The sequence below is a fragment of the Macaca fascicularis genome, chromosome 6, assembly GCF_037993035.2.
Source record: "Macaca fascicularis isolate 582-1 chromosome 6, T2T-MFA8v1.1".
Classification (NCBI taxonomy): domain Eukaryota; kingdom Metazoa; phylum Chordata; class Mammalia; order Primates; family Cercopithecidae; genus Macaca; species Macaca fascicularis.
This window is the reverse complement of record NC_088380.1, coordinates 68,215,407-68,239,286: the sequence shown is the minus strand read 5'-3', so window position 1 is coordinate 68,239,286 and position 23,880 is coordinate 68,215,407.

Sequence of the window (23,880 nt, the reverse complement as noted above, 5' to 3'; positions counted from 1 at the left end):
AGTGATGGTGGTCCTGCTCCAAGCCTAGGCCTCAGGAGGCCTTGCACATTCCTACTCTTTTCTTTTGGAACCCCTCATGAACATGTGAACAAGTCTGAGTTAGCCTGCTAAAGACTATGTGGAAAGACATCAGATATTCTAATAGACCTTGTGAGAGACCTGCCAAGATCAGCAGGGCTGTGCATGCAATCCACAGCTGCCTGAAGTCACATAAGTCAGCCAAGCTAAGACAAAGAAGCACTCAGCTGATGTGTAGACCCACAAGCAATAAGAAATGCTTCTTGTTTTAAAACTAAATTTGGGAGTCATTTTTGTTGTCATTGTTGTTTTTATTGTTGTTTTTGAGATGGAGCTTCGCTCTTATTACCCAGGCTAGAGTGCGATGGTGTGATCTTGGTTCACTGCAATGTCCGCCTCCCAGGTTCCAGTGGTTCTCTTGCCTCAGCCTCCTCAGTAGCTGGGATTATAGGCACCTGCCACCATGGCCAGCTAATTTTTGTATTTTTAGTAGAGACAAGGTTTCACCATGTTGGCCAGGCTGGTCTCGAACTTTTGGCCTTAGGTGATCCACCCACCTCGGCCTCCCAAAGTGCTGAGATTACAGGTATGAGCCACCACACCTGGCCTGGGAGTAGTTTTTATACAGTAACAGCCAACTGGGACAAGGCAAATGACTAACGGGCCAGTTTCTTTTCTTTTTTGTTTATTTGTTTTTGTTTTTCATGACTTATTGCAAAGCTTTAGTAGTTCTGGGCATGATCTTGGCACAAGAGTAGCAAATAGATCCATGGAATAGAATGTAGAACCCAGAATGAAATACTGTGTAATATAGAACCCCACATATATGGAAGCCAGATATATGACCGAGGTGAGAGAGAAGAGAACATAGACTACGCAATAAGTAGTAACATCATGAGGCATTCATTATGGATAGAATTGTGTCCCTCCAAAATTACGTTGAAGCCCTAACTCCACAGATGGGCCAGTTCCTTTAAGATCAGAATGGCTTAACTTGGTGCTGGAGGTCATCTTCCTGATTCCACATCAGGAGAAAGTCATCTCTATAAAAACAGTAGTATCTTATATCTTCTCCCAGGAAGCATTTGTACTATGAATGCATAAAGACATTATTTGCCAGTTGAGATATGGGTTTCTTTTTCACATTATTTTGCCAAGTGAGCACAAAGTAATGATCAGCAAGTCTGTTCTGTTACCAACCATCTGTCCTATTAACTATTATTAACAACTAAGTTGAATTAACTTTGGTGCTCTGATCAGTTTTCAGTCAACCCACCAGGCCAAGCACAAAGACTCCATCAATAGCATTTTCATGGTGCTCTTGAAACACATGAAAAGCAGTCAGTTCTGCCCAACTCATATGCAAGGGAAGAGAAGAAAATTTACCTACTAAGCAGAAGCCATAAGCTCTCTGTTCCAGAACTCAAAACCTCCATTCTAGCTCTAAGCAGAATCCTTGGGCTTCTTCACTGGAATATTTTGTAGACTCCCCCACAAGGGTAGGTAAACGTAGCACACAGCAGCTCTTTGTTCTTCTTTGGTGGAAATCCTTATTTTATGTGTTAATGCTACTTTCCATTTATTGAATTTCAGTCATGTGCTGAGGGCACATTTCCAGAGCAAGGACTGGGTACAGACCTTTACTAGAGGGCTACCACATCACGAAGGCAAGCTTTCAAGGAATGGTATTTTTCCTAGAATCCAAAAGGAATACGATAGACTGCCTTTACAGTTGAGCAATGGCCCCAGTGTTTGGTTTCTCTAGTAAACAGAGATGTGAGAAGATGTGCAACAGAAGTTCTAGCAGAGGCATCAGGACTAACAGTGCCACATTCTAAAGTAAAAGAGAGAACATCGTCGTGTAGGATTTACGTTAGAAGGGATCAAAATCCATTTTGGGACTCTCACCCTTGATCCCCTCTTCCACTTCACACCTACCCTTCTCTTACATAAAAGGATGGAGGTTGGAATTAGGAGTATTTATGACAGACCTACTGGTATGCTGAGTTCAAATGGCCCCACGGGGTTCTCTCACCTCAAACCTAAGAAAAGGAGCCACAACGGGACCACTCAGAGAATCTGACATGTGTCCTCTGAGTGTAGGGGCCCCTGGGACTCCCACAAAAAACAATCTGGCTATCTGCTTCAGTGGTGGAGCAAAGAATGAAGAGGGGCTTTGGGATTTGGATGCAAGGATGCCTGAATACATTCTCATGAACTAGATGTGGCCACTCGTGTGAGGGAGCCGATGGGAGGCCTTCTTGGATCTCCTCCAAGATAGCTGCCTGGAGGGGCAACTAGTCCTAAGAGGAAAGATACCAGAGGTACCACCAGACCCCTGGGGCTGAGCACGAGGAAGCAACTGCGCACAGTGGAAGCCTGACCCCCTCTAAGAGAAACTGTAAGTAAGAGAGAGCCAGCCATTGGCCTGAGCAGAAAGAGGTAGGAAGGGAAGGAGCGGGGGGCCTGAAGAAACTACAAAAGTGCAAAGGAGGAAGGAGTCAGCTTTAAACACCTGCCAGACCCGGAAACAAAATGTCAGTACCTGACAGTGTCAGTCAAGGAAAAACTTCCCTGGCCTTTTCCCTTCTCCTGCTCCCTGCTGCTGCCCTGGAGTATCATAACGAGGCTGGCAAGAGGGAACAGAAATAAAACCGCTAGGCTGGGAAAGGGTGAAAGAGCAGCCCGACACAAGCCACCAGGTTCCAGTGGGTCTTCGCAGGGAGAAAGAGCGACTTGAAATATAAGGTTTAGGCCGGGCGCGGTGGCTCACGTCTGTAATCCCAGCACTTTGGGAGGCTGAGGCAGGTGCAGGTGGTCATTTGAGGTCAGGAGTTTGAGACCAGCCTGACCAACATGGTGAAACCCCATCTCTACTGAAAATACAAAAAGCTGGGTGTGGTGCCACATGCCTACAGTCCCAGCTACTCGGGAGGCTGAGACAGGAGAATCGCTTGAACCTGGGAGGCAGAGGTTTCAGTGAGCCGAGATGGTGCCACTGCACTGCAGCCTGGGTGACAGACAGAAACTTCGTCTCAAAAAAAAAAAATAATATATATATATATATACACACACACACACACACATATATATATATATACACATATATATACTGGGTTTAAAGTCAATCATTACGCCTGAACTACATATATTAATCACAGATGGGAGAATTTGTATGACCGAAAAGTGGCCTTAAAAGTTATGGGACTGCCTTAAGTCTTTTATGGGAATAGGAGAAGAACTAAGTCTACCCAAGGAACTGAAAGAATGTGTTCTGATTACACCACTTGAGGCCAAGTTCTTCATCATCATGACTTTACAGGCATTTGGTGCCAGCTCCAAGTACACAAACTTCAGCTGCAGCAGAGAACCCATGGAGCTAAAGTCAGCCTGGAAAACAGCAGAAATGAAAAACAGACACCTGCGTGTGGACTGGATATCCTGCTTGCTACCAGCTGCTTCACAAGCTCCTTCCAAAGTTCCTCAGATGAATCCTGAAGCAGTGACTGAAGTGGGTGACTCAACTTCACTGAACCTGTTTCCTGTGAAGGGTAGTAATAATCCCATGGCCATGGGTGGGGAGGTAGACACTCATTTCCTATAGCTGCTGAACAAATGAGCTCAAACTTAAATAACCAAAATTTATTCTGTGACATTCGGGAGACCAGAAGTCCAAAATCAATTTCACTGGACCAAAATCAAGGTACCAGCAAGGCCACGTTCCCTCAAGAGGTACTAGGATCACTGAGGTGGGCAGATCACTTGAGGCCAGGAGTTCAAGACCAGCCTGGTCAACATGCGAAACCCCGTCTCTATTAAAAATTCAAAAATTAGCTGGGCATGGTGGCACGCACCTGTAGTCCCAGCTACTTGGGAGGCTGAGACAGGAGAATCGCTTGAACCCGGGAGGTGGTGGTTACAGTGAGCAGAGATCATGCCACTGCACTCCAGCCTGGGCAACAGAGTGAGACTCTATCTCCGAAAAAAAGTTTTTTAAGTGCTCATGAGCACGTATAAGCATAACCCCCTCCAGTGGTTTGCTATGAAATGACAAAGCAAAAGAGCCCACAGGTGATTGTTTCCAGCCTTCTCCAATACATAGAAATAGACAGGCAATACTTATTATGGATCCCTGTGCCTGGGAGGTGTGAGTGATAGTCTGGACCAAAAGGAGCAGGGAAGACTGACCAGTACTTGTGAAGTACAAGGGCAATGGTCAACAATTGGAAAAGCCCTCAAGCTACCCCCTCTCCACAGCTTCTACAGTGCAGACCCTTTCCATTCGTGTGTCTGCAGAAGTCCTGGGTTAGCATGTGTCCATGCTGCTTGGGAGGTGGCAATACAGCAACCATCCATGGTGACACAGTAATCCAAGAACCCACAACAATGGAACATGAGCATCAGTAAGTTAGTGTTGACAGCAGGTCTAGACGGGGAAGACTAGAAGAGAGAAGAGGTGGGACCACAGAGGAGCTATGAAGTGAGGGTTGGCTCCTGGTGGGGGGCCACCTTTCTGGAGACCAGGGGACAGGGTGGGAAAATGGATGGCCTGGGATGGAAAAATATTCACAGAATGTTTGCAAGGATTAGTGCATCAACACCAGAGTGGAAAGTTTAATTTCCTTGGCAGTTTTACCTAGGGCAGCCCTAAGGAAAGCCAAAGGCTGTTTAGATAACTCAAAAAGCTCTTCATCTTAGACATCATGAAATCAGTGGGCTTTGCAATCTGCACTTATTTTAAAATCAGTGGCTGTCAACATGCTAAATGCTAAAAATATGTCCATCCCCGCTTCTCCATTTTATAGACCTGAAAATATTGAAGTTATAAGGGTGTTTCCACCTCTGCCACCCACTTAGTGTCAATTCAAAGGTGAAACTGTTATAATTAGTTATCTTCAAATGATCTTGAGTTTCTTCTGTCATCTTCCAAATTTGGGGATACAAAATCTGTTAAAGGCGAACTTGCTTCTCTCAAAAAAACCTTGTTGGCTAATTATATCCTTGAGTTGAGCGAATGTTGAGCTTTCCACTTCTTGAAATTAAAAAAAAAAAAAAAAAAATTACTCCTTCCCTTCCTGAGATGCAGAAGGGGACAGTTACTCTTCCTGGATTTTCCAGTCAGCATGGACTTCTGCGGGCTCCAGACTGACCCGCTACCAAAAAAACAAAAAAAGAACCCTTCACTTTCATTAATTTTGATGATTTTTTACAGCTTTAGCCCAACACTGAAAGTGAACACAAATGATCCTGGCCTTCACATACAACCAAAAGTGTCTTTAACGATAACAATAGAAAATATCTGAGTTGACAAAGACAAATGATAGGTCTCACCTCAATCCTGAGCTCACAGCCTCAACCAGATAATGACAGAGAATCCTGAAATTCGCAAGATGAAACTCCCGGTTCTTAATTCTCCAAAATCCTGCTCCTTAGGGGCCGCTGATTCTTATATTATCCTATTTTCCACCTCAGTTTTCAGTGTAAAGTCAAATGACAGCTAACCCTATTGCATTTTAAGGTCAGAATGATGTCACCTTTCAACAGCCTTTGGGATTTTGATGAAGACTTCAGGCAGAAGACAAGTGCCGCTTAGCATTTTAGACCAACTTCTGCTCACAAATGGCAAAGAGGATCCAATCTGCTTGCTAACACCCAGTGAAGTGACTGCTTGTAGATCATTGCTGGGAAGGATTCTGAGTCTGCAAATTGACTCAACAGGAAAGAACACCATGACCAGCCATCAAGGGCCTGTGGCGCCCAGGGCCTTACATGTGTTTGCAAATCCCATTCAATATGAAGCCATCTTAAAGTCAACATCACCTGCTCAAGTGTATTTTGGGCAGGCGTGCAGAGCTCCAGATACCTGTCTGTGGATGACCTCTTGTGATTTTAGACAGCATATCTTTGCTTTACATCCTCCTGCAGAAAACAGTCTGTTGACAGTAATCCCTCTCAGGGGTGCTTGAAGATGAATGGGCTGCTTTGGAAGCACATAGGGCTCTTGGAAGAAAAAGCCCACCATAAATCCCAGGCAATAGTAGTTATTGTCCGGATTACCTATCTAAAGAAACAAGTCTCTTAGGTCATTTGATTTCTTTGACTGGATTTCAGTTTCTATGAGGTATATAAATAAACTGCTATCACAGGAGGCTAAGGCAAATTGACCAGTAAGAATACTTTATAGGCTTAATCTATAATTGAAGAGTTTGACATCCTGTATTTACATCACCTGGTCAAATCTCTGGCACACAGAGAGCACAGTACTGGTAGATATGATCTCCTCAAGCACAGACCAGAGATGACCTCTTAATTTCATGCTGTGAGGGTGGTGGGTCCAGAGCTCCACTGCATGCCTCACTGGACCATCGTTCCTGTGGTCCTGTGTTCTTAGTCATCTGAGCCAGCCCTGCACCCAAGGAGCACAGCCAGGGGCTCACAAAAAGAAATCCCACAGCTCAGCATGAGCCTCAAAGCAGCAGATATGGGGACCTCTGTAACTGACACCCTGCACTAGAAGCAAATATCTGCAATTGCCTAGAAGATACATGAGTGTGTGTGTGTGTGTGTGTGTGTGTGTGTGTGTGTGTGTGTGTGTGTATCAAGAACACCCTTTGCAGAGAATAGGAACAAAACTGTCTTGGAAAAAATGTCGTGTCATTAACACAGAGGTAAGAATGGAAAGCAGGCCAGGTGCAGTGGCTCACACCTGTAATCCCAACACTTTGGGAGGCTGAGGCATTTGAGGCCAGCCTGGACACCACAGCGAAACCCCATCTCTACAAAAAATATAAAAAAATACATGATGGTGTGCACCTGTAGTCCCAGTTACTCGGAAGACTGAGATGGGAGGACGCTTAAGCCCGGGAGGCAGAGGTTGCAGTGAGCCAAGATCATGCCGCTATATTCCATCCAGCCTGAGAGATAGAGCCAGACCTCGTCTCAAAAAAAAAAAAAGAATGGAAAGCAAACATATGCAATGCAACCTCAACTAGCAAGATGAAACCCCAGGTTCTTGTCTTAACTCTGCTGGCTGGACAGCCCAGGATGGCTCACTTTCACTCTCCATCTCCACACTGGCATGGGAAGAAATTGGGCTGTGAGATAGATCACTCAGGTTCTTCCAGTTCTAACTCTCTGTGACTCCTTGATTCTAGTCTGCACTACCAGGCAAGGTTATATGTAAAAAGTCAAGTAGAGGTTCCTCTTCAAAGACTTTCCTCCCCATTTAATTAGGAATAAATAATAACTTCTCTTAGAAGCAAAATTTATTCAAAAACCTGTGCTAACATTCTTAAATATCTGCTAACTGTAATAAAAATAATCAATGTACTTTATGTTCTTAACTCCCACAATTTAGCCTAAATATTTGCCCTGGCATGCTTATACTGGTCCAAGCAAGCATTAGGTGGTAGCCTGTTCCTCTTCCTTATTTAAAGGTGTTTTTACCTTTCTCAGCACTCCACAAGTTACTTCCTCCTTCCTTTGTTCTCCTCTAGCTTTGCCTCTTTTACAAAGTTCTAAGTTGCAAGCCAACTGGGGCAAATACAGAATGCGGGGTCACGTTCCAGCCAATGGAAGCCAGACACAGGAGTAGGGTGGACGCGTCAGGTTATATATGACCCTGTCTCCTTTGTTCAGGGTACTCTCCTGGCAAAACTGCTGCCAAGTGTACCCTTTCTGCAGAAAATAAAAATGGCCTTGCTGAATAAATTTAAGTTCAAGTACTATTTCTTTACGGCACCGAGGAACAAGCATTTCAAACACTTACATGTCCACTGGCATGACCTCTGAAATGACTTTGAATTTCGGCCTTCTAAAATCAGTAGGACACCTTTTTACCTCAGAGAGTATTTAGTCACAGTAGCTGGGCATTTCTAGGTGTCAGGGCCACCTGGCAAAAATTCCAATGTAGTGTCTTTCAGGGGCAGGGGCCTGCTGTGTCCTGTCTCCCAGCACTGGACTCAGTAAGGCAGGAGTGCAAGACCCATCCAGATGCTGTCCAGGATAAGGGTGAACAAAGGGGTCAACCTTTGTACCTTCCAATGACCACAAACCAAAGGGACTCAGAGTACCACAAATTTTACTAACATAAATAGGAAACTTGGGGACTGAGCACACCAGAGCCACTTGGAGGTGAGAAGGCCACTCTGCATACACTGTTAGTCAAATGAAGTTAAACAGCAGGAGCTCCCCGACACTCCCCGCCATGACCTGTCCACTCAAAAGTCCTGGAGTTTCATGGAGGAGGGCGGCCTTTAGAATGGGCAGAGGCTCTCTCACCCTCTGCTCCGGGGAGAGTGGGGCAGGCAAACCCGGCATAATCAATTGTTAGAGAGGTCAGGAGAGATTTCTTTCCAAGGCCAGGATCTCCTGTGGCCACTTCAGGAGTCAGGACCCAGGGCCAGGAAAACGGCAGTGGTTTGACTTGCACATTAGGCTCTTGCTAACTGGCAGTTTAAATAAAGTGAAATAGGACTTTAGCTCTTGCTTAGCACTTCTGCCTGAGTTTCTAATAAAAGCCCTGAGTCATCTGGTCTACTTCAAACTTCAGAGAGGAGTTAGTGGCTTTGACAGTTTTTTCCAGTTTGAGGAACACTCCTGAACTTTGTTTTTAATCAAGAACTGAAACCCTTTCTAATCACTTCAGCATTTAGATATTTTAAATCTTGCTTTAAGTAGTTTCACATTTGATTTTTTTCAGTTATGTTTACTGAGTTATGATAAAGGATACAACTCAGGAATAGTTGAATGGAAGAGATGTGTAGGGCACGGAAGAGGGGGTGGGCCACGGAGCCCCTATGCCCTCCCAGGGCCCCCTGCCAGCACCTCCATGTGTTCACCAACCCAGAAGTTGCAATTGTGAAAAAATATTTCCCCGTGATTTTCCAATGAGCTTTCACCTAATAACGCAACAGATGTAGTGTTTCATGATTCAAAACCCACTTTCCAAGGAGCTATCTCACCAGATACTGATGGAGCAGGCCCACTACCATCGCTAAAATGCAGACTCTGCCTCTGGGAGTGTTGATGGCCACACCCAGCTGGCTTGCGTTTATTTTGCCCTAAAGATACATTTTTAGGACTTCAAGTCTTTTCCTGTCTCCTGAGGAAATCCTGGGATGGTTTTGCCAAAAAGTCCCACACACCAGCATTTGTTTATACCTATTTCCGGGAGTTATAGCCGGAAAAGGAAGAGATATGATCATGATCAATTTCCCTTTTTCAAAAAAGTTTTTTTCTTTTTTTTTGAGGCAGGGTCTTGCTCTGTCACCCAGACTGGAGTGCAGTGGTGCAATCACGGCTCACTGCAGCCTCAAGTGATCCTCCCACCTCAACCTCCCAAATAGTGGGGAATACCAGAACACACCACCATGCTCAGCTAATTATTTTTCGTAAAGATGGGGTTTCACTATGTTGCTCAGGCTGCTGTCAAACTCCTGGGCTTATGCAATAATCCTGTCTCAACCTCCCAAAGTGCTGGGATTACAGGTGCTGGAATTACAGCTTCCCACAAGTGCTATGATTACCATGCCCAGCCTGTTTCCCTTTTAACACTCAGATAAATCTGATGAAAACTCATTAAAATGTCATGGACTTGACTGGCCAAACATATACTACGATTGTTTTCTTAAGAAGGATTTTTAAAAAGCACAAGTCAACAGAACTTCTTGAAACTTCTGTACTGTAGATTGGTTAGGCCAGCTCCCAACCAGACTACCAAGCATCAATACCCCTCCTTCAATCTTCTATCTTTCAACTCTCGTCTCTTCAAATAGTGGTGGTCCCTCCTGCCTACTGAGCCCTTTAAACAGGCATTCCTATATTTCATCAAAACCTAAAAAAGAAGTGAAATAATCTGTCGTTGGCTTGAAGTAATCTGTCTTGGTGTGAACATGTCACTTACATTCTTAACTCCCCCAAGTATATTTTATATTTTAAGCTTATTTCTTATATTGAACGAAAGGAAGGCTTTTCTGTTGTTAATAAAATGTTAGGCATTGGAAGCAGATGGAGTATTTGGAGGGGACAGGAGAAGGGGCAAAAAGCTTCCCCGGGTCCAGGCATGGTGGCTCACACTTGAAATCCCAGCACTTTGGGAAGCCAAGGTGAGAGGATCACTTGAGCCCAGGAGTTTGAGACCAACCTGGGCAACATAGCAAGATGTCTCTACAAAAATTAAAAATTAAAAAATTAGTTGGGCAAGGTGGCAGGCACGTGTAATCCCAGCTACTCAGGAGGCTGAGGCAGGAGGATCACTTGAGCTCAGGAGTTTGAGGTTAGAGTGAGCTATGATCGCACCACTGCATTCCAGCCCTCAGCCTGGGTGACAGAGCAGGACCCTGTCTCTAAAAGAAAAAAAAAAAAAAAAGAAAGCTTCCCAGGAACCCATGAAGTGTTACTTGTCCAAGATAATACCTTAGTGTATACATTCTGACCCAAAGTTTTAAATGAAACTTAAAAAGTGCAATGTGAAGTTATGTCAGTTAAGATTACTGACTTTAGTTTTCTGTTTTTCAAATGTTGCCTTTGTCTGAATGATTCTGCAGGAAGTCTTGTTGCATAGATGCATATACATAAGTATGTAGATTACATATGTGTCTCTGCATATGTGTATACATATGTGCATACATATGTGCATGAAGATTCAGCATTTTACAACATATAAAACTTAAGCTAAATTATTATTCGAAGTAATAATTACTTACAGGTGAGGAACCTGAGAGGTAAGGAAAGTATAGTGGTATGTCCAAGACTTGAGAATAAGTCTCTGTGAAATCAAAGGCAGGTCACCAATTCACCGCCCCCCAAGGCTTGTTCGCCTCCACCCACTCCTGGTGCCTACCCTTTAAGTTTCGTGTTTCAGAGTCTCACCAACATCCTTTAGTCTTTTTCCCATGGGTCACAATTGGGGTATGTTATTATTGTATTTGACAATTATTATTACATTCGAAAATTATTAGTTTACTGAATGAGCTAGTCTTCAGCAGTCCCTAAGGAAGCACCAAGGAATACATCCAGAACTTTGAGTACATGCTCAAGCCTCTTTTCTACCCTATCTTTCTTTAATCCAGGCCCATTGTGATGTTTTTTTTTTTTTTAATGTCAACTTAGTTGGGCTATAGTGTCCAGTTATCCAAATACTAATGTAGGTACCGCTAAATATTCGGCAGACATAATTGAATTTTCAGATAAATTGAATTTGAATAAGGGAAATTATCTTAAATAATCTGGATGGGCCTAATCAATCAGATAAAATACCTCCAAAGCACAGCTAAGACTTCCCTGAAGACAGAAGAAATGCTTCCAGTGTATAGTAGTCTCAACCTGTGCCTGTGAGTTCCAGCCTGCCTGTGATCTGTCAATGTTGAGGATCTGTCCTATGAATTTCAGATTTGTTTAGTGAGTCCCAATTTCATAGGCCAATTCCTTGCAATAAATTGATGGATGGGGCCAGGCACAGTGGCTCATGTCTGTATTCCTAGCACTTTGGGAGCTGAGGTGGGCAGATCACCTGAGGTCAGGAGTTTGAGACCAGCCTGGCCAACATGGTGAAACCCTATCTCTACTAAAAATACAAAAATTAGCCAGGCATGATGGTGGGTGCCTGTAATCCCAGCTACTTGGGAGGCTGAGGCAGGAGAATCACTTGAACTCAGGAGATGAAGGTTGCAGTGAGCCAAGATCATGCCACTGCATTACAGCCTGGTCAAGAGAGCAAGGCTATCTCAAAAAAATAGATAGATACATAGACAGACATAAGATATGGATATGGATATAGATATAGATATATGGATACATAAATGTACAAACATATATAGGTATAGATCTCCTACTGGTTCTGCTTTTCTGGTTGAACTCTGACTAATACAGATTTTGGTACTAAGAGTGGGGTTCAAACAGACATGTCTGAACTAATACACCTAGTTTTCCCTAAATGTCACAACTGCTTAACTTGAAACAATTGAGAATAAAAGTCAGAGATCAAAGTAGCTCACCACAGATTTGCAATGTGAAAAATTTCAGAATAATAGCCTGAAACCCTTCCCCTCCCTCAAGGGGTAGAGTCTATTTCTCCACCCTTGAATTCACCTTAACTTGTTTTTGTTATAGGACTTTAGCAAATGTTGGGGGGGGGGGAAGCACTAGTGTAAGGGGACTTGCAGTCTTGCTGCTCCCGAGAACCCCTTGACTGTCATTATGTGAAGATGCCTGGGCCAGCCTGCTGGGTAACAAGACACACTTGGCCAGTTGTTTCTATTGTCTGAACTCACAGTCTAACAACAACAGAACCATCAGCTGATGCAGGCATGAGCTCAACTGACATCAGCTGAGTCCGCCAGGACCAGAAGGACCACCCAACCAACCCACAGAATCCTGAGCCAAATAAGTGGTTGTTGTTTTGACCTACTAAGTTGTGGGGTGGTCTATTAGATAGCAAATGCTCGCTAATACATGAGCAAACTGTGTACTCACTTGTCACATTTGAGATGGGGTCTGGGGAACTTTATAAAGTTCACCATCTCCCTCAGATTTCAACTTTATCCACACTTTTATTAACATTCCATGTGACTGCTGTTTTACAATTCTTTATGCATGGCTGGCATTTCTGTGTATCTTATAAGCAGAGGCACTGATTGTCCTTGTTCCAGAGTATCTTCTCAAAGATTTTTGTTTAGAGAGCAGCCTTGGAAGATAGAGACAGCATTGTTCTCCAGAGAATAGGACAGGCATGCTTTGCCCACTGTAAAAGATTCTGGTTTCATAAGGTCAGAGGTTGTCTCCTATAACACAACCCACCACCTATGCAGGTGTCACTTGGTACTGTTTGCATCACTGAGGTACAAGAAATAGCTGATATTCTGGCCCCTGCTAATGCTGTGAATAGTAAAGCCCTTTGTCTCTCACCCAAGAGTCTCCAGTCTTGTGCCAGCATCCATGAAACACTGACAGGCTAATTTGTTAGCTTGCAAGGGGGTAAAATCTCAGACCTTCCACAGTTCTTGACACCAATTAACCAGAACTGCTGTATATAAAACTAACAGCCAAACTCATGTAGGGGATATTGCTTAGTGTTTGTAAAGGCCAATTTCTCTGCAAATTACCCTGGAAAAGCACATTTTGTGCCTGTACCCAGAAACTCCAAGGCGGTGACAGCTGTACACAACCTTCGTTTTTCTTTAAAAGACACAGGATAAAGGCGTGCAGCCAAATCCATTTTTTAAAATCATTAAAGGAAAAGGAAATGGCAAGCTAGATAGAGATATACTAACGACACACAGAGGGTTTAACAGCAAAAGAAAAATATTGTTGATCTCCCCACTTTCTGCTTTTTCCCCCCAGCATTCAGCAAAAATGAAGCAGACCTGAGTAGTCTTATGCACAGACTCCATCACAGGGGCACATAGATTCAAAAAATCAGTGAAGCCATAAAACTTTTTAAGCCATTATTATAATAGCTTAGGAAAACCAACCCTGGTTGTTGTTCCATGGACTGCACACACACAACTTTTCAGGCATATCCTAGTGTTTCAACACAGTTCAAATCTCTATCCTCAGGGCAGGAGAGACTTACACATTTGTTCCTAACCCTAGCATATTCAATTCAGCTATTTCTGCCAGGAAGTTGTGTCTGCACATTTAAATCCTTCTCAGGGTTGTCAAGCCAATGTTCTTAGACTAGAACACCGGGAGGAGAGAGATGATGTGGCAAAGATGCCAAGCCTCTCTTACGACGACAGTGAAACACCTGCTCCGACGTCCCACAGGTGAGCAGTTATTGAAGAGGAGCACCTGAGCCAAGACCTAGTGGGGCCTCCAGGAAATGTCCTTGTCTTCTGTGAGTAAATGTTTCAGGGTATCTTCTTCCCACGAGGCTCAGATTCTGCAGGATGAAACTCCTCTCCATGCTACGTCGGCCATAAGATACTAGTTGCTCCAGGTACACATAGAACAGTGGTTTTCAACCCTCATTGCTCAATAGAAACACCTAAGAAGTTTTTGTTGTTGTTGTTGTTGTTGTTGTTGTTGTTGTTTTTAATATTAACTTTGGCCAGACACGGTGGCTCACGCCTGGAATCCCAGCACTTTGGAAGGCCGAGGCGGGTGGATCACCTGCGGTCAGGAGTTTGAGATCAGCCTGGCCAACATGGTAAAACCCTGTCTCTACTAAAACTACAAAAATTAGCTGGACGTAGTGGCGGCATGTAGTCTCAGCTACTCAGGATGCTGAGGCAGAAGAATCACTTGAACCTGGAGGTGGAGGTTGCCGAGAGCCGAGATTGCACCCCTGCACTCCAGCCTGGGCAACAGAGACCCTGTCTCAAGGAAAAAAAAAAATTATATATGTATATAAATTTCCAGTGGCCCCACGCTAGGCCAATTAAATTAGAATCTCAGGAGAAGGAAGATAGAGTGCTGCCTCTATTATTTAAAAAATAAAAACTACTCGGATGATTGCAATGTGCAGTCAGGTGTGAAAACCTTGTTAGGCCAAAACATTCAAGTATGGCTCTCAGCATGTAAGTATCAAATCAAATGGCCTTCTCCTCTAATCTATTCCATTCTAAGCGTGGGGATTAGAATGAGTTTCAGCACTTTATTATTATTTTTTTTTCACTTGAAGATCAGAGCTCTTATTCATTGATGTGTTAATCTAGTAAATATGTGTTGTCACCCGGTAAATATCAGGCACTACCCTCAAGGAGTCACAGTTCAGAAGAGACGACAGAAAAACGAACCAGCCATGTTAGTGCCCTGGAGGGGGAAGTGCAGAATGCTGTAAGAGCACAGTGAAGGGGCACCCTTCATTTGCTGAGCTCACATCTTTCTTCTCCTGCCTGCCTCAGTCCTCAGCCGCCTCCTCCTCATTCCCATACCTCCAATCAGTATGCACTCGTGACTGTGAAGTCCAGGTTCTAATGGAGACTTCATTATTCACAATCATTTACCAAAACCAGATGGTACTTTTAATAAATCTTATGAGCATCTGAATAGTTTATTCCTCTCTGATTTAAAACAGAGATTTCTAGAAAGAACAGGGAAAAAAACCCAAAAAACCTTACATTCCTAAACCCCAAAGCTATGTGGAAATTCAGAAGTGACACATTCTGAGTGGGTTTCAAGCTAGGGATTAGGCTGATGAAGTGGGCGCCTGGCATAGTCTCCATGGAGGAAGTGCTGTAACAGAACCTCCTATGGGAACATACCTGACCAGAGCACAGCTGCCAAGGAGCGCAGGCACAATCAGAGAGGGGAAGACAAGACCGTGCTCAGGCCTTGACACTACAAAACATGGAGGACTGCTCGTCTGACTGTGGCTCTAGGGAGACCAGGAGTAACTGTCTCAGCTGCATTATCCGAAAGTATAGCTTTCCTTTTTCTTCATGTGTTTTCAAGCATCCTTCACAAAATGAGCAATACAGACAGACCTCTTTTCCGGGAATGCTGAACTCTGACGTGCACTTTTTTTGATTTTTCTGGAATCAGCACTGCTCCTGTGTGCCCTTGATTCCTGTACTGTGACTAAGAAAGGAAAACTGGATTTGAATATCAGCTCCATGATTTGATAGATGGATGATGTTAGGAAAGCCAATTAACCTCCCCATATACTTAATTCCCTGGTCTGTAAAGGAAGACAATGACCACAGGAGTGTTGCAGAGACTGACTGAAATGATTTAAAGCTTTTAGTTCAGTGCCTGGCACATAGTAGGTATTCAAACAGAAGAACTATCAGGATCCTCACAATCCAAGCCTACATGGAGAATGTAGCAGCTTTGAACTTCTGACTTCTTGTAGCACAGCCCTGTTTCTCTTTATTTAATAAATAATAAAAAGAAAAAATTCTACATTTAGTAAACAGTATCTCCCAAGTCAGTCCTAAGCAGACATGATATCAGGAAGCTCAGACACCAAAACCCAGCTCTCTTACAAATGCTATGTGCCGTTGCTGCATGTCTGTTTGGTCTCTTCAACATTAACACTTTCAGGCCAACTTTTCAGAAAACTCTGTTGCCAAATGGAGAAAATAGGACTTCCTCTCAAGCTTGACAATACTCTTTTCTTTCAAATTCCTTTGCCAGCGTCAGGCCCACTTATATAAACTGAGGGAGATGTGCAAGGTTGGGGGGCGGGAGGAGGTGAGATGTTAATGATTCTTCTCTTTTTTGAGATGAAGTCTCACTGTCACCCAGGCTGGAGTGCAGTGGCGCCATCTTGGCTTACTGCAACCTCTTCCTCCTGGGTTCAAGCAATCCTCCTGCCTCAGCCTCCCTAGTAGCTGTGACTACAGGCACCCACCATCATGCCCAGCTAATTTTTGTATTTTTAGTAGAGACAAGGTTTCACCACGCTGGCCAGGCTGTTCTCAAACTCCTAACCTCAGGTGATCCACTGGCCTCGGCCTCCCAAAGTGCTGGGATTACAGGTGTGAGCCACCACGCCCAGCTGAGGCTAATGATTCTTTAAAAAGCACCTGAGATTAAGGAGTGGAGGCATCCTGAATGGGGACACATCAGACACTGGAGTCTTCTGGGCTCAGGGACAAGCTGAGAAGAGCTGGCCTCAAACTGTGAGACTTTAAAATGTCACATGCTTAAATCACAGGTCAGCATCCATTTCTTCAGATCTTCTGAATGGCTCTTCTTGGTGCAGAAGTATAAACTCAGAGGATTTACTGACAGCAGCTCTGACAGGGATTTCCATTGTTGCCAGACATCAAGCCATCCTGTCCTCAGCTCCCAAAATAATGGAGCTATTTTAACCTGTTTCTCAGGCCTGGTGTGGTAGCAATATTGGTTAGAAAGCACCTTCTCTTCATCTTTAGTTTTAACCTTTTCTTCTTTTGGCACTGACTAGGGAATAGATTCATTTAGACATTAGTTTTCTTCCTGACTTATCTCAGTGAGTTGGCCACGTCTCAAGCACTGAGCTAACACTACATTTTCTTGTAAAAACAGGAGGCTACTTCAGAAATGTATATGTCATTTCAAAATAACATGTAGGCGCTCGATGTCTGCCATATTCTTGATTCCCCAAGAGTGAAAACAAACGGGAAAATATTATAGAGATATATTGAAGAGCCAAGAGAAAGAATAAAAAGTCCCCATGTCTACCATAAGCAAGATCATTATAACTGGTCAATGAATGGTAAGAAATCAAGGCTACAAGTCATAAAAACAGATATTTCCCATCATAAATGTGTTATTTTAATTTAAAACATAGAAATGCATATCTATTCACCAAGGCCTTTCCACTGGGCATGGGTCCATTCATTCAAACTCCCTGTTGCCTGGAGACTCAACAAGCTCCCCATCGTTGGAGGCTGCTGGCTCTTTACCTAAATACATTCTCTCCCTCTCTATAATAAAAGGATGATAGCTCAGCACGTTCCTGTCCCAATACTGTATACTTCCAGGTCCTCCTCACAGTAGGTATGGTCATGTGACTGAGTTTTTGTCAATAGAATGCTTGCAAAAGTGATGTGTACCACTTCTAGACTGACGCCTTAAGGCAAGAGTTCTGGCTCCTCCATATTCTCTTTACCCTTTGATTCCAGAATCCATGAAAACATGTTTTCGACGATGTAGATATCAACGAGACCCTATGGGTCTGAAGATCAAAATGATTTAAAAAAAAAAAAAAAAAAACCCTGTATTCCTGAATGATTACAGGAAACAGACTTCCCTCTGACCCAGAATACTCACCCTGGACTCCTAAGTAGAAAAACAAACAAGTAAATAGAATTCAGTCTTCTTTAAGCCATCAAATTATTGTTAGGCTTCTTTATACAGTAGCCTCAGTCTTACTCTCATAATCCATGCCCAGTTTCAATTTGTCAATATGTACCAAAAACTTAAAGAGATGTAGAAAATAATCTGAGGGCAGGATCCTATATTTTTATAACTTTCTCTTCATTTATTACAGGTGTCTCATCTACATCATATTTGACATTTTTTAATGGTCCTATTTTTATCAAGCCTTTACAAGGCATTCCGTTTAGTTTTCAAATGAATAATTTTTCATTCTTAGACTCCCATGTCATCATTTTAAAGTAACATTAAAGTAAATGACATAATTACTAAACAATACAGCTGCTGTAAATCTCCTGGGAACATACTAGCCCTTGGTGTATCAGCCATGGCTTCATTACAAACCATCCTCAAAACTCAGTGATTTAAAAGACCTATCTACCCCATGTCTTCAACTCACAATTCTGCATTCGGGGATCTAGACTGGGCTACACTGAGCTCCTTCATGTGTCAGCTGCAAGTCAGCTGGGCGCTGTGCTTCCAGAGTTGGCTGAATGTTGGCTGAGGTGAAGACGGCGACTGGGCCATCATCCAGCAGGCTACTTGGGTTTGTTCAGTGAGTTACAGTGTGTAAGGCCCCTTGAGGCCTAGATTCGGATCTGGCACCATGTCACTTTCATCACAGTCCATAAGCAAGTCACCGGCTAGCCAAGATTCAAGGAAGGGGATTCGTTGTGAACATTTTTTATAAATGGTCTTCTACACCTGATCAACAGACAACTCAAGGAGTGAGAACAGAAGTTGAAACCATCCCCAATAAAATTGTATAAAATCAATTAAGGAGGAAAAAAATAAAATTCAACTAGGTTTGAAGCACAACAGCAGTAATCATCAAGCCAGCCTGCCCTTTGGCCCACTTCCACAGAGCTGGTTGCTGCTTACTACCCCAGGATAACATAGCCTTGCCACAGACTCTTTCTTTTCTGTTCTATAGATAAAATCTAAGACATTGTGAAACAATAAGATTTCTGTTTAAATTTCTCCTTTAGGTTCTGCATGCTGATAAAATGATCAATACCTGCTGGTGTGAAGGGCTCAGCAAGAAGCTGACTCACGAAAGAATGCACTTTCCATATTCTAATTACTTCATCCCCCTTACCCTGACCAAACAATAACCCCAATTTTCTAACCCCTTGCCCTCCATGATCCCCTAAAAGATCCTTGCCCTGAACCCCTCAATGAAATGAATTTGAGTCTCGAGAATTTCTCCTGTTTCCTTATTCAGTTGTCTTGCAATTATTATACTCCTTCTTTGCTGCAAACCCTGCTATCTCAGTGTATTGGTCTGTTGCTGCACAGTGGGCATATAAACTTGGCAGTCCTGTAACAAAGTGAATGAGGATGCCTAGGGACTACCTACTAGCTGAGAGTGTGCCAGCAGGTCCCAAGCATATCAGTTAGTATGATTTCCAGAAGTAGAAATCAGTTGTTCTAGGAAACATGTGAAATAGAAGCCATTAAAGAGAACTCCTGCTATTTTTAAAACTTGAGGCACTCTTAGAGCAAGATGAATTACTTTTACCTTCAAAGTTATAATCTTTTTTCTTGAGGCAGGGTCTCACTCTGTCACTCAGGCTGGGCTGCAGTGGCACAATCATGGCTCCCTGCAGCCTCAAATTCCTTGGCTCAAGGAATCTTCCTGTCTCAGCCTCCTGAGTAGCTGGGACTACAGGCATGCACCACCATGTCTAGTTTTGTTTTGTTTTTAAACAGAGATGGGGTCTCACGATGTTTCCCAGGCTGGTCTCCAACTCCTGGCCTCAAGTGATCCTCCCACCTCAACCTCCAGAAGTATTGTGATTACAGGCATGAGCCACCATACCAGGTTGTTGCAACCATTTTGAGGTAAGAATAATGTGGCAGAGACAGTGGGTTGGTACTCACTAGAGGCTCCCACACCTCCTTTCTTCTTGTTGGGACCATGTGACCAATTCAGGCTGATGGACTATGCTACTTCTGGGCTGAAGCAGCTAAAAACCAGTGTGTCTCCCCCTTCCCTCTTTTCCCTTTTAGCAGTGACCTTGAAATCTCCATGTATCAGATAGTGTAGCTCCAAGATTAAGGAGGGCCACCCAACCTAGATCAACTTTACATGAGTGAGTAATAAAACTGCTATGTTGAGCCACTGAGATTTCAGGATGTACCTTATACCCTGGCATATGCAAATCTACGCTGACTTATTCAAACAGTAATGCTGTTGAAAATGCATAAGGACTCTAGGGAGAGCAGAATGATCTATGAAGTGCGTCCACACTCAAGAATCAGAATTTAATAATTCTTTAGTTCACGTAGTTCTTAAAAGACATTCCAAGGAACACAGAATTGCTATAGTGTCAGGTTGGTTATATCCCCAAAGAGGAACTAGTTTTTAAAACAGAAAAAAAACCGGGCGCAGTGGCTCAAGCCTGTAATCCCAGCACTTTGGGAGGCTGAGGCGGATGGATCACGATGTCAGGAGATTGAGACCATCCTGGCTAACACGATGAAACACCGTCTCTACTAAAAGTACAAAAAAAACTAACCCAGCGTGGTGGTGGGCACCTGTAGTCCCAGCTACTCAGGAGGCTGAGGCTGGAGAATGGTGTGAACCCAGGAGGTGGAGCCGGAAGTGAACCGAGATTGCACCACTGCACTCCAGCCTGGGAGACAGAGTGAGACTCCGTCTCGAAAAGAAAGAAAGAAAAAGAAGAAGAAGAAAAAGTTATTTGACAACATCCACATATTCCAAGCTCCAGGAAAATAATGACTTGAAAAATTATTCTGTCTATGCCCAAAGTCACTCCTGACTCCAGAGCCTTTTGGGCAAGGGATCAGGTCCTATGGTAGTCGGAAGGGGCATATTATATCTGTTTTAATTTTATTCTGAATAAATCTCACTACTCAGGACCACTGGGCATAAACTCAACTTAGAGACCATCTACGATTTTCCTAAATGGCAGAATGGGAAGGGGGACTAGTTTCAGATCAATAGACTGAGAGTAACAAAAACTCAAGATGCATCACAGATGCTCTGACTAGGAGCCTGACCTCACTCTAAGCCCATCCCCTGAAAAGTGCACAGCTCTCACAACCAGAGCTCCTTGATTGTTATGGGAAACCCAACAGACCAATGGCTTGTGTGGTCAAACCCTAGACATGAAAGTTCTAGGCATGGTGTTCTGAGGACAGTTAGGTAAGAACCAGTCTGGCCTCAGATGCAATCCTTGCATCCCTCACAAGGCTGAGGATTGCACCGTACACCTTAATCGAAGATTTCATTTGGGTGTGAGTGGGATCTACTCCCTGGATGCCCTTTTGTCTCTTTAGGGGTGGGGAGGATACACAACAACTTCATGACCATGATTATTAAAACTTGGAAAAGTGGAAGATAAATAGGTCTATGTCTTAACAGTTTAGCAATTACAATATGTATTCTGAAACTAAACATGCATTTAGAAACATTTAGAAGCCTTCCGGGGTTTGAGCTTCTCCCTTCAACACTGCATCACTTGGAATGACATCTCTCTAATTCTATAACATTCAGCCAGCCTGGTAAATGTGGTGAATATTGTGAAAGGATCCACTATGATACACTCGGACTAACAGAGCTCTGCAATTACAGAAAGAGAAATAGTTGACGAGGCTTGGGTTGGCACAGAAGAGAACTAAGCAAAGACAATAGTAACTAAAGAGATAATAACTAAAGAGAAAAGAGCAAATAATCCAATTCTCACATATTCAACAAGTACATTCTTTTCTGATGAGGCATCACGATTGACTCCAGGGCCCTGGTCACCTAACGCCATAGGCTGACCACCTAGTGACTTGCATTCTCCTTCCATCACAAGAAATGCCAATGTTCCTTCTCCCAGGAATATTAACTGAAATCTCGAACAACTGGTCCAGCACAGGGGGTGGCCAGTAAAGCACAGAGATCGATAAGGTACAGGCATGGACCAGTCCAATCAGCTGCCTTCTCTCACACACCTGGGCACTACACTGGCACCCCTTGTATTGCCTTATGCAGTTTAAGCACACTCACTTTTTAAAAGATATGTTTCACTTCACTAAAAAAAGAACATCAGAAAGAAAAAAAAGATAGGAAACATTAAAACCATCTTGCAATTTGAGAGGGAAATAATGTCTGGTAAGTTTTTGAACGTTCTGCATGCTCCCTGGCATATGCAGCTTTGGGGGGACCCAGCTTGGTGACCGAGGCAGTAGGGATCTGGAGAGCCTGGAAGATCCTGGCAACCTGGGGGACTGTGTCAGAACCAATGTCCAAATTCTTTCAGACCCTCCCAGTCCAGTCTCAATGCCACTTCTGGGAAGACGTTATCCAGAAGAAAGCTCCCATAGCACCCCATCTGTAACCTTCTTATGGCATTATTCACATTCTGCTGTTTATTCATGTCTTCTTTCTCCTATCAGACTTCGAACTCCAGAAAGGCAGGGCCCACATGGTTAATCCTTGCATCCCTCACAAGGCTGAGAATTGTACCGTACACCTTAAGGAATAAGCTAGCACAGGTGATAGGGCAAGTCCAACCAGGGGAAAAGGAAAGAAGGGGAAGCTCAGTCGTTAGGGATGTTGGGGGTGGGGGAAGGGAAAGAGTGGGGAGAGTCAAGTTCTGGGGTCAGGAATAGATGTGGACAGAGTTGGTTATGCTCGGAGCACTAGGGGATAGGGTTATGACCCTGTCCCTGGAGGAGATGCTCCTGGTTTTCCCTTTGGTGTAATCTGATGACATTTTCCCTCCTGATCTCCCCTTTTATATCCTTCTTTTCCACTTCCCTTTTCCACTGTAGCGTACCATGATTAGTATCTTACAGGATATACAATTAAATCAATCAGTTAATACAGAATACCTATTATGCAAAGCACTATTATGTAAATTAAAGCTATAGTGCTTAAAGGTTTTACTAATTGAGTATAAAATGAAACAGGGAAATTTTCCAATTTGGGAAATTCTAATTCTACATTACACTCAGAGATGATCTGTCATTACTTTAACAACACTTTCTTGGTACAAGCACACTTGTTTGTGAGTAAAAGCTGTTAGATGCTCAGTGTTAGTAAGAGGAGGGTAAAAATAATACACTCATACACTGCTGGTGGCACTACTGATGAAAAAATATTCAGGCAATATATCTTTTTGGCTATGAAAATATTCATACATCTGACCATGTAATTCCGGTTCTGAGTCTATGTAAAACAGCATATATTACAGCACCACATTCAACAACCCAAAACAGAGGCAATTCAAATGTCAGCAATAAGAAAATGACTTAATAGCTTTATGGTTAGTTTGATTATAATGAATGATGCATTAACTAAAAATGAATGTTTATGGGATATTTGTGGACATATAAAATGTTTATAAATAAAACCAGATGAGAAAAGCAGACTTCAAAGTTTTGTAAGTACTGTGAAAACAACTATGTAGGGGGCGGAGCAAGATGGCCGAATAGGAACAGCTCCAGTGTCCAGCTCCCAGCGCCAGCAGCACAGAAGACGGGTGATTTCTGCATTTTCAACTGAGGTACCAGGTTCATCTCACTAGGGAGTGCCCGACAATCAGTGCTGGTGAGCTGCTGCAGCCTGACCAGCAAGAGCTGAAGCAGGGCGAGGCATCGCCTCACCTGGGAAGCGCAATGGGGAAGGGAATCCCTTTTCCTAGTAAGGGGAATTGAGACACACAACACCTGGAAAATCAGGTAACTCCCACCCCAATACTGTGCTTTACCAAGTGTCTTAGCAAACGGCGCACCAGGAGATTATATCCCACACCTGGCCCAGAGGGTCCCACGCCCACAGAGCCTCCCTCATTGCTAGCACAGCAGTCTGTGATGGAACCACAAGGTAGCAGCGAGGCTGGGGGAGGGGCAAACGCTATTGCTGAGGCTTAAGTAGGTAAACAAAGACACTGGGAAGCTCAAACTGGGTGGAGCCCACAGCAGCTCAAGGAGGCCTGCCTGTCTCTGTAGACTCCACCTCTGGGGACAGGGCACAGCTAAACAAACAAAAAAAAGCAGCAGAAACCTCTGCAGATGCAAACGATCCTATCTGACAGC